The sequence below is a fragment of the Plectropomus leopardus genome, chromosome 23, assembly GCF_026936395.1.
Source record: "Plectropomus leopardus strain MGB_pleo_1.0 chromosome 23, ASM2693639v1, whole genome shotgun sequence".
NCBI lineage: Eukaryota > Metazoa > Chordata > Actinopteri > Perciformes > Serranidae > Plectropomus > Plectropomus leopardus.
Window position 1 is genome coordinate 3,412,019 of NC_142198.1, and position 16,348 is coordinate 3,428,366.

The 16,348-nt window shown below is 39.4% G+C and overlaps 1 protein-coding gene across 1 annotated transcript in view; it reads left to right on the plus strand.

The window, feature by feature from the left end:
• Positions 1 to 16,348, plus strand: part of rce1a (Ras converting CAAX endopeptidase 1a) — a 205,418-nt gene that overhangs the window by 162,263 nt on the left and 26,807 nt on the right. Inside the window, exon 13 of the transcript XR_015775606.1 lies at positions 7,968 to 8,177. The gene's annotated coding sequence lies outside the window, so the exon portion shown is untranslated. The remainder of the gene's footprint in view (positions 1 to 7,967; positions 8,178 to 16,348) is intronic.

Here is a 16,348-nt window from a genome sequence, read left to right on the forward strand (position 1 = left end):
AATAGCTTCTGATATGTGTTCAATAAAATGTGCATTATCTGTATTGATTTAGAACAAACTGACACCAAAACCTATTTTACCATTACATTATTCTTTATTAAATAAAGCAACAAATAAAGCTGTGTAATCCACAGCTTTAGCAGGTTGCAAAACACCTGCGTGTTGTCGGCTCAAATGGTTATGTAGGTTCGTCGTATTGTTGCAGTGTTTTAACACTGACTCTTGAGGATCACACACCATGTATTTAATATCGACTTGGTGTATCCAGATGTCGGCTTTTAATGTTGTCAGCGCTGATTTTAACACACCGCTACCTCTCACCACTATCGCCAGTTATATGAATAAACAACAGACGTTGTTTGGGGGTCAAGCGGGGCCTCTGAACAACGTCAATCACACTCTGGCAGCACTCACACTGCCCCCAGGAGAGCGGAGCATCATAACAATGGAAATAATCGATTTCAGGAACAATATTGAATTGGCAAAAAAACATATTGCAATGTACTGATGAATCAGTTTTTTATCCAGCCCTACAAGTAACCACTATCATGTTCACTTCCAAAACAAATTCCATAAAAATCGTTTCAGAATTAAGCAAGTTACAGTCGATTTTGTGGTGAATTATTCTTGACCTCCCAAATATGGCACTGGCGCAGATGCACAATGAAGTATCTACATTTCGGTATGCACAACATTTTTATCAACTTCTATCTGCTATCATCTGGACTTTGGTGTTTGAGCAGTTGTAGGATGATGTTGAAAGAGATTTTATTGAGAAAAACAAATAATATAAGTCATGTGGCCACTTCCCCCCATATCAAATGCAAATTATACCTTTGCACCTGACTCTAACCAACTAGATTTAGCTGCCCAGCCTTACCATTAATATAACATGAATTAGTGTCCACTGGTATTGTAGAAATATATAACTGAGAAGAAGCAAATATTTTACATCCTGTATAAATGTTCTGTCTGAATCGGATGTACAACCAGTAATTCCAAGATTGCCATAATGCACACTAATTTGACCTTTGACCATTTCAGTTCACACGTAACATTTTGACTCATTTCTTGGCTCCTACATCTGCATTTACGCATCAAATCTCACATGATCTCCTTACAGCCAATCACATCAATCAGCATGCTGGGAAAAAAAACCCTGACGCCAGCGGTGGGCTGAGCCGTGTAGACTGAGAAATGGCTTCTCTGGTGCAGTGGGTGGATTTGAAGATGTGTCAAAAAGTTGTTTAAATATTGTTTACTGAAGTTATGAATTTAACCTATTTGTTCTCGTGATTGTGACTGGCATACGGTAATTTTTCTCAAAATACGATAATTTTGAGCCTCTGGTACGATAGTTGAACATTTTCAATCTGGCATCACTGCTTGGCCATTTCCCCACAAATGTGCTCTCCCTATATACAGCTTATTTGCATTTGAATATAATTCATATCAGATAAGATTCCCTCAAATATACCACAACCTCAAAATCACATTCAGTGCACGTACTTTGGACGGGGCAGGTTGAGTCCTGAAGGTGAACGGCAGCAGGAGGAATACAATATCTACTCTGCGCTTTAATATCCTCTGTCTCCACCTGCTCTGATCTTGATGTCAGACAACAAGTGGAAACACACAAGTCTTGAGCCGAGGAAAGGTCTGATAATGGAAAATGAACCTTGATGTTGACCCTTTGTGTACCCACTGTTCGTTCTGTCCATCCTCTGCTCGCTTGTTGATCAGTGATTTACTCGCTCTCTCACTTCCATCCATCTTCCCAACGCTCCAAGTTTTTCTGCCTCTTTGTACCACTGTTATAAAAGCAAAACAGCCCCCAATTATTTAACAACTGTCTTTGCTGTAATGAGCTGTATGCACTCAGACTTGGTTAGAGGCTGCAGAGGCACACTGACAGCAGTTTATCAGCTGTGCTCGCTCTTGTCCCTCCATTAAACAAACATCTGATGTCTGTCTGTCTGTCTGTCCAGAGTTTGCAGTCTGCAAAGAGTCTGCTGTTTGGGTGCTGAGCTGGTCCTTAGCACTGGGTTTATCTCAGCTTTCTCTCTGCTAACACCTTGCTGCTCCTGCAGGAAACCAGTTTATATTGCAGAAGAGATTGTGAAAAATATGTTCTATAACAAGCTTGTTTCCATGATGAAGACACAAAGAGACAGAAATGACTTCATAAAACAATAAGATAAGAAAATTTAATTTACAACTGCAGGAGAAAAATGCCAAAGAAGTAATCTTTAGAGTAAAAAAAGATAAAATATTACAAAAAATAAAATAAAATGGAATTTTAAAAAAATATATAAAATCTATATATTCTGTATACATTTTTAACTTGTACAGATACTGTATGCCCATGATTGATAGCTGCACAGGATAACTAAAATACACACAGTGTATAGTACATCTACTTTCAAAATATGGAAATATAGCCTATAAATAAATCACTGCGTAAATAACTGTGATTATCTCCATAAAATATAATTTTAAAAAAACAGGTGACAAAAATGGATTGAAAAATAAATATATAAAAGGATCTTTTTATATTTTTCATGACAAAGAAAGAGACAAAATAATGTAAGCTGTTTTTTTAAAATCATGATTCAGATCTCATACATTTCTCTTTCGTGCAACCAAATGATCTTCCCTGCAGTGATTTTCATAGGTTTTCAATGTAATGAGTCTCCAGGACCCATAGATGGCCAATTATGTGGGTCCCAGATTAAATGTGTGTTTGATGACACATGGTCCTAATTATGGTTATACTCATCTATAATGTATCTGAAAATTGAACACATAAAAACCAAAATCTTAATACTGTTTTTTAAAAACCATTATACGAATGTCACATCCTGAGTTGAGTACAGAGAGCACCAAAATCACCTATCAGGTATCCAGTCAATCAATCAATCAATCCATCAATCAATCAAAAACATCCAAAACAACACTTTTTTATTAAAAGTTTTAACAAATTGCTGCACATATCCCTCTGCAACTGCTGGTGAAGTTCTGGCATGCAGCTACCATGATGTCGACACAAGCACATGGTGGGATTGCTCAGCATGTGGTTAAGTTTAGGCAGCAAAAGCACATGGCAACCAATGCCAGGATGTAAACAAAAGCACATACTGGCACAGATGGTTAGGATGAGTCAAAAGGGGCATGAGGTGTGATGTGGTCCAGCAACATATTATGCTGCCACAGCAAGTGCCATCCGGCGGCGTGTCATAACACCGCAAACAATTCTGTCTGGCAGCGTTCTCGGACAATGCCGTTCAGTTGCATATTATGTGGATACAGAAGGTGACTTTTAACGATTGGATCTTCAACTGAAAAGGCAAAAGCGGCAGTATTTGTTGACTATGGAATGAGAAAGGGCCATCCAAGACATAAGTCTCTGACTCTTAGCAGTTTCTCTGACATGAAACACTTTCACAATAAGTAAAGTCAAACAACGCCACCGGTTATGATTTCAACATGGAATTATTCCCAGTGTGGCATTATTGGGGAATACAATAGAGTGCGTCTGGTCAACATTTGGACCCACTTTAGATATAATGTTGCGGAGAGGAAAAAGTGAGTGTGTAGTAATGATGTTGTCAGGACAGAAACCCTGCAGCTCTGAGGCCTAAAACACAACAGAATGAAATCAACACCACATGTTCATTGTCTGCTGTTGTTGTTGACTGCCTTTATAGTTGGTTTCTATTGTGAGCACGGTACGTTTGAGTCATATGTGGTCTCATTTATTGAATTGTTTTGGTTCAAAGTGCAAAACCAAGCATGTTTCATGTCTGGATGTATTTCTTAAGTTGATCAGATCAGACATCCTCTCTGCATTCTTCATTATATAATCCATCATTCTGTGGCCGGTTTCAGTACCACTTCTTTTAGCCTCACATCAGTTGGATAAAATCTTATTTGACAGCAGTACGTTTAAAATTTTCACTCTTGTGTTTCCCTCAGGTCTACAGAGCTTTATAAGTGCCGATGATTCTCTGTGACTTTGTCTATAAAGGCCTAAGAAATCATTTTATGATACGCATGGTCATTGATTTATTGCAGGTTAGGGATGTCAGTTTCAGTTCATTTTAACTTCGACTGTAATTAGCCGATAATTAACTGGTCCATTTTTGAGGAGAAAAAAAAAGATGTGAAATACGAAATGGTGTTTCCTTTTAGTCCGGTGGTCCATTGTAGGCTTGGGCGCTAGTAATCTAGTTTGTGAGTCACTATTCCAACAATCACCAGCAAAATGTCATTATTCCCCACAGTCTCACTTTCTCTTTCTCTCTCTTTTCAGGACATTTCTAGAATTTTAGGACGTTCCTAGGATTTTAGGATGTTTCAAGGATTTTAGTGCATTTCTTGGATTTTTGGACGTTTCTTGGAATTCAGGATGGTTCTCGGCTTTTTAGGATGTTTCTGAGAATTCAGGACATTTCTAGGATTTTAGGACGCTTCCTATTTCCAGGATTATAGGATTTTAGGGTCTTAGTTAAGATCTTGCTGTGGCTTTGCGGGGGATCCTTCATTATTATTTAATAACCAAGCTGTATTTTTATGCTGTTTTATACACTCTGTCACTCTGTATAAATGCACAAAAACAATCCCCAGTGTGAATCATGTTATTTTTATTGTGAATTAGAAAATGGTTGGGGGACCAGATTTGTCTTAGGGCTGCAATTTGATTATAACGGCTATAGACCAACATGTATAACTATTCAAAAATAGCCATCGTGATTAACCAGTTAACGCCTTATGGCTGACATTCCTATTGCAGGTACACCGTGTTGCTTTTAGCTTTACTTTGTGCTGTGACATAGTGCACATAGTCAGATGATGATGATTGTTGATGATGAAGGTTATAACATATCTTGCATCCACGAAACTGTAAACAGGTGTGAAAGCAGAGCAAGTTTAAGGGCGGGTGACCGTAGCTGGAGGACACAGGAGTCAGATCATAGATGTGTTAACAGAATTATACTGTGGGTGGTTATTTCCAGAGAATAATGTTGTTCCACTATGGAAGAAATAAAGATAAAATATGCATTTATATCATTTCAGCATCTGGCCGGAATACATCTCAAACCTCCTCTCTAGGTGGTCTGAACAATCTCAGTTTAAACTGTCTGATCATGTGCACTCTGCAAACCCACACAGTCCTGAGAAAGGGTTCAGTCAACTCAGTAATTACAATCACCTATGTTGGTTTACCATAGTGTGCAGATCCTTAAATACTGTTTAATGTAAATCTATCCATTTTTATAGTTTATGCATCTGTATGTCAGCATTTATGTCACTTTTTGGCATACACATTTCTGTGATTATACATCAGTTTAGTCACCAGAAGAAAATGTTGGCACTGGGAGGCTATGATTAAGGACATAGAGCAGGTCATCTATTTATGGAAAGGATTTTGGTTCAGTCCCTGGCTCCTCCATTTCAGTGTTTAAAGTCCCCTTGGACAAGATACTGAAGCCCATATTGCTCCTGATGGCTGTTGGATTTGTTTGAGTGCACATGAATGGTTACTGAGTAGCAGGTGGCACCTTGTATGGTAGCATCAACCACCAGTGTGTGAATCTGTAATTGTGATTTGTAGTGTAAAAAGCATTTGAGTGGTCAGTAAACTAGAAAGGTGCTTCATAAGTGTAGCTCCATTTTCCATATTATGTTTTGCCAAACTGGAGATATATGTTACAATTGTACATTTCATACAAATCATGTAAATGTTTCCAAAGTGATGTGGTTTATGAGCTAATTTTATCATTGGGAGGTGGAGGGGAGGGTGGATGATGAGAAAACAACAAACGACAAAAGTGGTTAACCCATTGTTATGTTTTCACTGGTGTTTGTAGCACTGAATATCAACATTTGTCAGCCACAAAGGTTTATGGCACCAAGCCTTATTTAACCCACACAACAGCATTTTCAAGCAGCACTTAAGCCACAGAACAGTTATTTTTTTTTTACCAAAACATTGCAGCAATTCCAACACAATCTCATACCAAGCTGTGACAAATTGCTGCTTTGCAGTGGACTTCAGCGCCTGCATATTACGCTCTAGTATCCTTCTGAGACTGCTGTTTATGTTTCGGGATGCTGCTACCGTGATGTCAACACAATCACATGGGGTGATTATGCTGCATGTGCTCATGTTTAGGCAACAAAAGCACATTGCAGCCAACGCTGGAATGTCAACAAAAGCACATTTTTAGGATTATGCACAGATTGTCAGGTTTAAGCAAAAGAGACTCATGGTAAAGTTTGGAAAAAAAAAATCACATTTGGAAGGAACACCAGACTCATGAAAGTCCAGGGTTTGTGGGATTCATTCACCACCCTTCCTGCCTGCCCTATATGGACCTTTGTGCTGCTTAAATTATGTCATGACCAGAAACTTCAACCTGATGCCATGTGCCATGTATCATATGGCCATGACAGGTTCTGTCTGGCTGGGCTTTCGAATGATGCTGCATATCATGCTGCCACGGGTGGTGCCATCTGGCCGCAAATCACAAGATTGGTGATGCGAACGGTTGTAGTTGCATTTTCAGCTGTCATCTGGCATTTGACGGGGGGATCTTACGCTGAAATTTCTACAAAAGCTGCAGTATTTGACAACTTTGGAATGGAAACAGGCAGGCATTTCCCAATGCCATTTTTGGCAAAAACCCTGGATGTTTTTCACTGACACATTGCAGTATTTCAAAGTGGAGTTTGAGCCTCCGAACATGGGTGTTTTTTATCGACACATCCCATTTCCCAGCTGCATTTGTGAGACTGAACCTGAATGTTTTCATTGACTGCTCCCTGCTTCCCCAGCAGCGTTTGGGCCACCCGTTCTAAGCCAAAACCTTATTTTTTTTTCGAACCATAGACAGGTGGTCTATGTGCCCAAACCTAATGAGATCACAGGCATCACAGTGTTGTTGAGGAGCAAAGTTTTAGTGTATTCACTGCAAAATAACAGCAGATGATACGAATCAGTAGTTTACAGAAACTAAATATTTTCTGCCAATTGGATTTTGCCCATCCTTCAGAAATAATTTAATGAATAGATAAGCAAGAGATGAGTACTACCAAAACTACTATGACAATGAGTGTTCATAATATGAATATTTACATTAAAAAAGCCAGTTTCTGAACTCAAGAACTGGTTGGCTTACATTGCAGACATTTGACTCAAGTTGCTTTCAAAAAATAAACTGTGAGTTAATTTCATAGCAGTTTAAACACAGAACTCATCACACACTTACAGCCATCTCAAAATTGAGATGAATGGCAAATTATGGACTTTAAGCAACTGACAACTTTAACGTGGAGGCACAAGGGAGTCCATCAGCTGAAAAAAAGGACTAAAAGGGTGTAATCACAGGCAGTTGAGGAGCAAACAATAGCCAGGTGGACAGACAGATTGCAGTTTTGTTCCCAATAACTGTCCTCTGCGATGCTTCTCTCTTAGCTGTTGTCAAGAAATCAATAATTACTCATGCAAGCATTTGATTAGTTTTTAGAACCATCAGACGTGTGATGAATCTTTTCATGGAGCCTGATTCGAAAGGATGCAACACAAGGAACACTTTGTTTTTGGGAAGCGACACCAGTTTTTCTCATTAGACATTCCTGGAGCTGCAGTATAGTCAGAAATGTGTTCAGCAGAGACTGAAGAAGGAAGGTGCCAAAGGTTAAACTGAGCACGGCATATCCAGAGGTGTGTTTATGTCCTGAGGATATGAGATGCACATGTGCATATTGGACAAACAAATTTACTGTTGCAACCTGGAGTAACCGTAACCAGAACCTCGTCTCCTGGTAATCCTTCCGTTCCTCTCTTTGCTAAAGTTTCATCAACAAATGAGAAGGTCTATGATACCTGACGTGTAACAGACAAACACATTGACATCTGTTTGCTACACATGGATATAAGGTAACTGTATCTCTCTGTCTTGCAGTTTGGTCCTGCCCTTGACTTCGTCTTGCCCCTGCATCTCCTCTTTATGCAAGACAGTGACCTCCAGATTCCACCTCTGTGCCTGGATCAATACAAGCCAGCATACTTGAAGTCAGAGTCAGACGTGGATATTTGGTGTTATGCTAGAAGGTGTGCTAACACAGCCTGGAGTGTTAAGTCTGCAGCAGAGACATTGAGCTACAGAGGTCTGGTAAGTAACTTCTTTCTAATCCCACACCTGCCTTACTGACCATAAAAACTGAATGATTAGGAAAGAGACTGAACTTTCTGACGTGTTCATTTGACCAAAGAAAATGGTGATTCTTGTTAGTTGTTATAGTGACAAAAGTGGGGCATTAAGTTTGTCACAAGTAGTCATTTTGGCTATCATTGCTGGCCACCGGCTTTTGACAGACCTGTAACTTCCCCCTCTACCACTAGGTGTGGCTGTGTCTTTAAGCTCAGTTGCCTGATCTACCAGTTGAGACCTGAGACTGAGGTCTGGTGGTGCGTGCTGTGCACTGCATATAATGAGTTTAATAGAAAGGGGAGCATCTGTATTTCTGACGGTTTTGAAAAACATACCTTTAGGATTTCAAAGTACCCCGGTATACTGTATTACAGCCCAGGCCTAATCCATGGTATGCAGACATGTACAATACCAACATTTTTTACTCACAAGTGGGTTGATGTAGCGTGTGTCACGGAGCTTTCAGCAGCACCAGCTTTTTGCAAGTACATAATAAGGTTGTGCCACTTCCTGATAGGAGCTAGGTTTGAACATTGGTGTGTGGGTTGCACCAGTATTTGTCATTTCAGTTGGAGACAGGGAGGAGGTAGCAAAATGATAATTTCATGATAGGAAATGTTGAGTAATGACTGACATGGTCATTTGATTAGTACAAAAGAAAATGGTGATTGTTGTTAGTTGTTACAGTGAGAACAGCGGGGCCTTAGGGTTTGTCAGTGTATGTAGTTTCAGTTCCCCAGCAGTGTATAAGCCATTGAACCTGGGTGATTTTCAATGACCTCTCTGAGCTTTTCATATACCTCTGGGCCAACAAACGTGGGTATTAAAGGCCAAGACATGACCTTTTTCCTGGTTGTTTTTATGGCTAAACCTGACGTCAACCACAGTCATTGTTGAAATGTAAGGTTTCAATGTATCTGCTACTTGTGAATATGCAAATGTAATCCATTCATGGCTTGCAGAAAAACATTTTTACTAGCTATTGAGTTGGCTAAGGTAAAACCACTTGGCTATGATCAGAGAAAGATGGAATAATAACGCATGATCTATTCAAGAACTGGCTTTCTTTCTGGCTGTGATAAATGGTGCCATTTTTGGTAATTTTTATGGGAAACACAATTTTTTCAAGATTTTTAAAGAAAATATGTTCTTAAAAATAATCAAAACTTTTTAAGAAAAAAAAAATAGCAAACATTTTTTAAAGAAAAAGTGCCCTGGAAACCGCATTTTCTTTTAAAACCGACAATAAAATAAATACAAAATAGGGCCTTTTCAAGTTGAAAGCCCCTCCCCTAAGTCAAAATACAAAAAACCTAAGTTCCTCCCCAGTGCTTAAAAAAATATTTGACATGCCTACCCTTTTTTGCAACACCTCATCCCCTCTCAAAAATAACAGACAGTTCCTAAGTTATACTGAAATAATCTTTTATAATCCTGTTCTGATTTCTTTTTTTTTTTTTTAATAATATAAATCTATAGACATTGTTATGTAGTAATGAAAAAGAGCTGATAAGGAGTAGTGATGGTCATTTTAAACTATGCATTATCATTAACATAGCCTAAAAGTCATGGAAAAGTTAAGAAATTCATTGGTCAAAAAGGTGTATGAACCTGACACATTTATATAGCCGTTTGAATCTCCATATCCATACAGCACTGCAGTCCTCCGAGATCAGTGCTCTGTGATACTGTTTAACACTCTGAAAGCTGACACGCTGTGCTATCCAGACCTCTTCAATTGAAAGGAATCTGTCCTGAAATGAAAGCCGTGTTTAAGGGCCACAGATCTGTGGCAGAGTGGGAAGCCCCGAGGCCATTTAACTGGACCTCACTCCTCTCTGATCAGTTTGTTCCTTCATAGCCTCGGGCTCTGCAGCTGTAAAGGTTTTTCTGTCAGCAAGATGAGAAGGATGGATGGAAAATAAGTCTTGGAGTGAGCCGTGATGCATAAAAAAGAAGTCAAAGTATGAGAAGTAAAGCCCTGTTCAAAGCACAGCCAGCTTGGGCGGTATATAATACATCATACCTTCATATCTGATTTCACCAGGGAATATGGTATATGACGGTGTAAGTGTGCTGTGCTAACACCCACCCACCTTAAAATCGAGTGCACTACTTACTTTCAGTGCTTCAGACTAATAAATATATGACAGAAACTCCTATTTTCCTTATTAAACAGAGAAGTATCTCTGAATGCCTTCTGAATTCAACTTTGTTTCGGTCACAGAGGACTGATCATAACTCATAATAAAACCTACCTCATTCAAACTTGACAGAAACAAAATAAAACTTACCCAAACTGTCTTGCAGTCTAGTTGGTGAGTCCACTTTTCCAACTGTCACCAGCTCCGATTTCGGTATATTTTACGTTGAATTGTCATTAACCAGTGACTTAATGGTTTGGGGGTTTTTTTAAGAGAAAAAAAAAGATATGAAATACAAAGTGGTGTTTCCTTGTAATCCGGTGTGTCAATATAGGGTTGGGCATTATCTGATTTCTCATAACTTCATACCTTTCTGAAATTTCTCAGGTATATGGTATATGACAGTATCAGTGTGAGGCACTAGCAACATAGTAAGTAAATCTATTGTTCCAACAATCACCAGCTCCAGTTTGGTCAAAATAAATCCTTAATTCACTACATTAGACGTAAAAAAACATGCTTTTATTCCCCACTGTCTCCCTGCTGGTCACCAGCACTTTACAGTCCCGTAACTTCTCCCTCCACAATTGGATGTCATAGTATCTTTCAGCTCAGCTGCCTGTTCCACCAGTAGAGACTGGAGACTGAGCTCTGGTGGTTCACGCTGTGCACAACGTACAATGAGTTTATTTTACTCATATTATTGTTACAGGAAAAGCAAGCTCTTTTACTTTATTGAATGTGTTGTGTGTTTTTTCAGTGACAGGATAGTGTCTCAGAGAAAGCAATGTGCAATTTTTTTAATGTTAATGGGGTGAACTTTTCCAAGTAAAAAAAACAGCTGAAAAGAGTTAGTGGTTTGTCTCTTTGTCTCTGCATCCTTTTGGTTGTGTGGTACACTGTTTGAAATGCTGCTGTGTGGAGACAAACTTTGATGTGGGGAGAGACACAATATCCCACTCACAGCTGCAGTTTTTCCCTTTGAGGCACAGCTTTTTGATATCCCCCACCACCACTCAGTGTGAACTCGAGCTGGACAGAGTCTGAGAGTATTCCCTGTGGGCGGCGGTTGGGTTTTTACCAGGAGTAGCATGTACTGGCCGCACTGGAGGAGGGGTTGTGTGTGTGGCCGACAGCATCAGGAGAACTGAAAACACTTGTGGATCTGAGAGACAAAAAGATGACTTGGGTGTGGGTTGATGGACCAGGACTGTGGTTCTAATTGAGGATTTGAAAAAAGACCGTAGTCATAAACCTTTATGCCTGAACAACTGCTGATTGACAAAGCTGTTTCCATGCTTGCCCTGGAAACAGCATCAGCAGGTCGAGGCTCTGGTCAAGGCACCTGCGTTCTGTTGCTATTGATTAGCCCACTGTGGTCAAAAGTTTACATACACTTGTAAAGAACACGTATGTCATGGCAGTCTTCAGTTTCCAATAATTTCTACAACTTGCATTTTTCTGTGTTGGAATAATGACACAATACTTCGTCTTAAAAAAAGAGTCAGTTTTAGTACATTCATGAATTTATTGTGGATCTTCTGAAAATATGACCAAATCTGCTGGGCCAAAAATATACATTTAGCTTGGTGCTTCAATTAGGCGCTTTTGGTAGCTATCCGTAAGCTTCTGATTAAATCTTTGACCATGCCTCTTGACAGAATCTTTGCACTGCATTCATTGCCTCTCTGGCACAGACTTGTTTCTTTAGCACAGTCCACATGTTCTCAATGGGCTTTAAATCAGGACTTTGGGAAAGTCATTCCAAAACCTAAATCCCAGCCCAATTTAGTCTTTTCTTGATCTCCTTTGAGTGTGGTTGGGGTCATTATCCCGCTAAAACACCCAACTGCATCCAAGAACCAACCCTCTGGCTGATGACTTTGGCTGGTGCATTAGTAAATCCAATCTGATGCTCTGCGCTAAAATGAGAGGACTCTTGTTCGTAAGTAACAGAGCGTTCTGTTTCTACGTGAATTGACAAACAGTGTAATTGAATACACATTCACTCCGTTCGGCATTCTTTTGCTCCATCTCCCAGTACATTTCAACTGTAATCCAAATTTACTGATGGTCCAATTTGTGCCAGAGTGCAGCCAGGCATTCAGAGTACTTCCAAATGCACCCAAAGTTTACCTGAATACATTTGAGATAATGCTCATTCTTCATTATTCCAGTTACTTTCTGTAAATTATAAGTCCCAATGGCAATGACCCAGAGGATAATGTTATCACCACCATGCTTGACTGTGGGTACAGTGTTGTTGGGGTTAAAGGCCTAACCTTCTCTCCTTCAAACATATATCTGGTCATAGTGGCCAAATAAATAATTTTTTGTTTTATCTGACTACAGACCTTTCCTCCAAAATGCCTTATTTTTGTCAGTGTGATCAGCAGCAAACTTTAGTTGAGCCTTAAGGTGCCTTAAACCCCTAATGTCCTAAAATCATAGAAATGTTTGGAAACCCTAGAAATGTCCTAAAATCCTATGAAAGTCCTAAAATCCCAGAAACATCTTAAAATCCTGCAAACATCCTAAAATAAAAAAGTCCTAAAATCCTATAAATGTCCTAAAATTAAAAAGTCCTAAAATCGCAGAAACATCCTAAAATCCTAGAAATGTCTTAAAATCATAGAAATGTGCTTAAATCATAGAAATGTCCTAAACTCTAAAAAATTGGCTAAAACCCTAGAAACGTGCTAAAATTCCAGAAATTACTTTTACTATTACTTTTTAAGTACAAAAAAACGTCCTAAAATTTTAGAAATGTGTATGAGGCTGCTGTGACTGGCCCCTGGCCTCCTGTCATTTTGAAAAAGTGCCCCACAAGTCAAAGCAAGCTGAGTATCCCTGGTCTAACCTCTTGTTGTACCACTTGCACCCAGTGGTGGCATGTAACTTTATTCAGAATAATAACTCAACTAGGGTATTTAAGTAGAAATTTGAGGTGTTTGAACTTTACTTGAGTCAGTTCGATTTTTAGAACTTCCACTCCACATAAGTGTCAGAGGCAAATAATGTACTCTTTACTTTACTTTTCAGATTATAGTTTTTCATATGCGTTTGGTGAAACATGTACTGTAATCTGACGTTTTACTTTTGGAGGGTAAAAAGAAAAAAAATGTTTCTTTTATGAAACCATGATGATAAATCCACTTGATATTTCTGTTCAGTGACCCCCTATGCACACAAGCAGCCAGATGTCCGCCTTCTCTTGATGAATTGAACAGAGCGTGGGAGCAGGTAGCTGCTTTATTAGTCCGATGATGCCAGCAGCTTGTCTCTGACTTCATCAGAGACTTTAAGAAAAGTTACAGTGAATCTTTTCATTAATATCATTCCAATAACAAACAAGCTCGGGGAGAAGCGATATGATTTCATCTTTCCTTTGTGGGACTCCAGCAGGCTGAGAGCCTCTTAGAACAGATAGTGGTGTGTCCACACAGCTGCCTCCTCTGGACAGACTCCATCAGTGAGACACTGTCCAACACACTCCACAAGACCCTCAGCCTCAAGGCATCACAGGCTTGTCTCATCTGGTCAGGACATCCACAAGTGCACCTTCCTGTCCACATGAGTCATCTCACAGCAAGGTGGAATAACAATGTGGAATGAGTTGCTTTAGATTTTCTTTGCTTTCATTGGTAGCAAATTCCTAATGAACAAAGTAATGAAGTCTAAAGGCTAACCAGAGGAACACCATGACTGCAAACTGGTTTCTCAATTCCCAAAGGACCATTGGACTGAAAAAATACATTTTCCAAGGACTTATCCTTGTTGTCATTTTTTAAAATTGGCTGAAATTAGTAGATTTTCACATTAAGATGGATTAATGGATGCAGAAGCAATGTGTGAGCATTGCCAAACCGATTGTTTTTCTTTTTTTTCTTTTTTGTGTTAACAAGTTAGAGCATCCACACTGGCTGCATAAGATCCTTTTATTGTCTATATTTTCTCCTCTCTTTGTGCTCTTTCCTATAGCTTAAAAGTGGAGTAATAAAAACCTTGGGTTAGCGCAAAATGCTTATTTTTTAAAGTTGAAACATTTCTTCATGAAAATGTCTATTTCCTTGATTTATGCTGGCTAGAGTGTAGTTGGATGTGTTAAGAGAGCTGGATACAGCGCTGTCACTCAGCCTTAACTGCCACTTTGGTCCAGTCAGTGTGGCAACTTGAAAAAGGAAAACCTCCTGCAGCACTGATTTCCTTCACAGAGCTTCATTATTAAAGCAAAGGTTCTATGATTGTGAGACTTTCCCAGAGAGTGATTTTTATGTGCGTGACATCTTAATGTAAAGTCTAATGGCTGAGCAGGAGAAACACTAATGCACATGTGCATCAGCCCACACAAGATAGAAATCTTTTTTGGCATACACGCTCAGCAAGCAACTTTACATCATGCCTCCATGGTTCCCAGGCACTTGATTCTTTCTATTGTCTTTACAGGCAGATTTGCTGCCTGAAACATTAACTTCCTATTCAGTCTGAACACACATTGTTCACCAAATTGCCTCAGCAGCCAACTGAGTTTCTGTCTGCCTCGCTGTCTCCTCCGCAGACTCATGTTGGTATCCATGACGACAACATGGCATGAAGAATGCAGACACATAGTGAAGATTGTAATTTGTCACCTGACTTGTCCGAGTATCTGAATCACATTTCCAGCAAACTAGATTCAGTCACAGTTCAAGCCCTGCATAATGAATTGTTGAAACTACGTTTGCCTCGTGATGTAATACAGACAAACTTAACTTGCTTTGCCCGGTGGCCACTTTTACAAAATGACGAAGATAAAGTTTCTAGGATTTTAAGATGTTTCTAGGATTATAGGACATTCTAGGATTTAAAGACACTTCTAGGACTTGAGAATGTTTTTAGGATTTTAGGATGTTTCTAGGATCTAAGCACATTTTGAAGGATGTTTCGATGACATTTCTTGGACTCAAGGACATTTCTTGGATTTAAGGACTTTTCTAGAATTTTAGGACATTTCTCGGATTTTAAGATGTTTCTAGGTTTTTAGGATATTTCTTGGATTCTAGGAAATGTCAGATTTCAGGATGTTTCAAGGATTTTAGGATGTCTTTAGACTTTTAGGGCACTTCTAGGATTTTGGGACATTAGAGGCTTAGACAATACCTAGGGTGCGGGGATCCTCCACTGGGACTTTTTTTTTTTTTTAGAAACAAGCTCTATTATAATGCTGTTAAATCACTACTTTTTTTATTGTGAATTCAAAAAGGGTTGGGGAGGCCATGTGGCACCCTTTCATGAGCCAGATTTGGCCCACAGACCATAAATTTGATTATCAGTGGTGTAATACATGAACTCAACAAAAGGATGCATGTCTGCACTCCGTGGTACAGGAGTATTCATGGGCATTCATAAAACACAGCAGGAGGTGTGGAGTTAATATATGATGCTGCTCTGTGAACAAGACAGGAGGTCAGACCTAACTGACAGCCATCTGGTATACAGAGAACATAGAGCCAAGTCTCCTCTGGAGGTCATAAAGTACTGGACATTTTTTCCTCTCTGAGGTGTAAATCCTGTCAACACTTTCCCTCCAACAGGTGGAGGAATGATGCTCTTGGCAGGTACAAGCTGTCACTACACTGATGTCGCTGTCTACTGCAATAATGTGTGCATTTTTCTTTTGTGGAAAATAATGTCCTCTAAATATCCATCCATGCCGATCCTTTTCAGTGCCGCTGGGGACTTAGTGTGCGCTACTTGGACAGGTTGGCAGTATTTCAAGGTTTTGACATATTCACTGCTGTGGTTACAGATTCAAACAAAGGAATCTCCACAGAAAGGCTCAGTCAGGTCTGTATCAGGAACCTTTATGCTACATGGCAACTGCGAATGCCACGTGTTGTAGAGCTACGTATATCTGTGCAGCTATAGAAATAGAGCCTTTCAATAGTAAGCAGTATTACAAAAGGCCCTTACAGTCCCAAAAGATTTTTATCACCTTGTGCGATTATC